Here is a 2,423-nt window from a genome sequence, read left to right as displayed (position 1 = left end):
ACTGGGGGTGAAGATTCGAAATTTTAATTTTATGGTTGATGATAGAATGTTGGTTGGTATTACAAATCAGAAATTAATGAACTTGTGCAATGAAGAAAAGATCTAGATCACTGAACTTTAAAAAACAAATTGTAAAATAAAAAATATTTATTTTTTGTTATAAAAAATGCGCTGCAGAAAAGATTACCTAATTAGTTAAGAATAAAAATTAACTAATGATAAAATAGAAAAACCACGTGCTTGTGAAATTTTTTCGGACGATTATACGTGCAAGTTCTAAATTTTTTTACTAATTATAATAACACGAGTAGGCATTGCTAGAGATAGAACAGGATTGTTCGAGGAAGAAGGATGCCTCGCCCATGGTACTGATAAGAGGTGGTATTGCTAGAGATAGAACCTTACATAAAGAAAAACAAATTCTTTATAAAAACTATAAATCAACATATGTGTCAAATGAGGACCATGGTTGTAATATCCCAAACTTTCAGGAAATTTTTATTAAATTTATCTTAAATTATTTCGACGTAATTTACTCGTAGAAACTAAGTTTGATTATTTGGAAAGAGATGATTGATTAATTATTATGAATTAAAAATCTTTGGATTTAATTGGAGTTGATAAAAAAATTTGAAATTAATTTGATTTACTTAGATAATTGGGAGATTTGGAATTCTGGAAGGAATCTAAATTAAATTTAGAATTTAAGATGGAAAAGAAAATATATATAACCAAAATTCAATTAGGGTTTGATTATATATATATATATATATATTAATTAGGGTTTTTTAAAATTAAAAGTAAAAAATAATAATGAAAAAAGAAAAAAGAAAAATTATCAAATCTCTCTCTCCCTCCGACCCGCACCGCAAAACACCCCTCACGTCACGACCTCTCTCTCAGCCGCGTGGGGTTCCAGCCTCGCGACCGTCGCGCTGGTTTTCATCTAGGCTCCACCCAGTCGCTCGCCTTATGGTCATCCGCGGTCACGTAGCCATCCGTTGACCATCGCTCCGGTCTGTTCGTCGACCGTCGGTACCGGTTGCGTCGGATCTCTCTCTCCCTTTCTCTCTTTGATCTTAGCCCCTCTCATTCTCTGTTCGCTTCGTGCATCCTACGGTCGCCGGCCTACCCAGTCGTCCGTCCGCCGGACTGACGCTCCTGTTGCCACCGGATTCTGCCACGTTTCGCCGTAATCTTGAAGGTTGGGCAAGGATTGGTTTGTTTTAGGGTGAATTTTTATGGATTATCTTGAATATCCATTGGGGTTTGGCGTTGATTCATCTTCACCCATTGTGTGTAGGTGTTAGATTTAAGACTTGGAGGGCGTTAGTGTGTTGTTTGTCAAGTGTTACAGACCGCTTTCGGGTATTTTTTTGGTAAATATCAAATCTGGAACCCTTTTTGACTTATTAATGATACTGTGATTTTGGGTTCTAGTCCTCAAATTTTAATGTTTGACTTAGAATTTTTTTGCGGAAAGATCGGAAGCGGCTTCGGATCAAACGACATTTTGTGTAAGATTAATTTTGAGCCCTTTGGATAATTGTGGGTTGGAGTTGAGTCCCAGAAATTTGGGCTTAATTTGATTTTATGTGTAGGTTCTAATTTGAATTTTGTGTTGGGATGACTTTGCTTGAATATATTGTTTGGGCCTAATTTAAGGTAAGTTGAATAGCCAGACGACTCAGACATTATGAATTAGTAGTTGTGCTAGATGATATTGACCAACAAGATATGTTTGTGGGCATGTTAATTAAAGTTTGTGACTGATATGACTATGATTTTAGTATGTTACACATATGATTATATGTGGGACCATGAGGTATGTACTATGATTTATGTTGTGAAATTTACCATTATGTGACTATAGATTAGAGTGACGTTTTACTCTTCTAAAACTACTATGTTACCGAAAGCCTACAGATATCCTACTATGTTATCGTAAATCGACGAGTTTCCTACTATGCTATCGGAAGCCAACAGGTTTCCTACTATGTTACTGGAAATCTACGAGTTTCCTACTATGTTACTAGAAACCGACGAATTTCCTACTATGTTATCGGGTGTCGATAGGTGCCCTACTATGTTTGAGTCTTCGGACCACCAAATGTGTGTAGGTTACTTGAATCACTCACTAGATGGCCATCAAGGAATTTAATTAATCATATACATGTCTCACAAGTATGTTACATTTATCGGATATAAGTGCATAATTTGCCCCTGGTAATAGGGGGCAACTTACTGAGTAATTTATATTCATCCTTTATTATGTGGAAATGATACATCGACAAATGGCAGGAGGATTTTGTTATCGTGCCACTAGGACTAGATAAATGTCTTTGCTCATGTTTCCATGTTTTAAAATCTTAGTTTTGTAATTGAATTTAGAAAATTTTCCGTGTTTGCTCTGTTGGTCGTTT

At 35.7% G+C, this 2,423-nt stretch overlaps 1 long non-coding RNA gene across 1 annotated transcript; it reads left to right on the top strand.

Moving 5' to 3' along the window:
- The first annotated feature begins 753 nt into the window (after positions 1-753).
- Positions 754-1,872, top strand: LOC150034007 (uncharacterized). Its single transcript, XR_016532394.1, has 2 exons — positions 754-1,204; positions 1,304-1,872. It is a non-coding gene; the product is annotated as an uncharacterized LOC150034007 (long non-coding RNA).
- Positions 1,873-2,423: the final 551 nt, after the last annotated feature.

This window comes from Benincasa hispida, chromosome 9 (genome assembly GCF_027475165.1).
Source record: "Benincasa hispida cultivar pf3 chromosome 9, pf3_genome.v1.1, whole genome shotgun sequence".
NCBI lineage: Eukaryota > Viridiplantae > Streptophyta > Magnoliopsida > Cucurbitales > Cucurbitaceae > Benincasa > Benincasa hispida.
The sequence above is the reverse complement of the archived record's forward strand: the minus strand, read 5'-3'. Positions and strand labels throughout refer to the sequence as shown.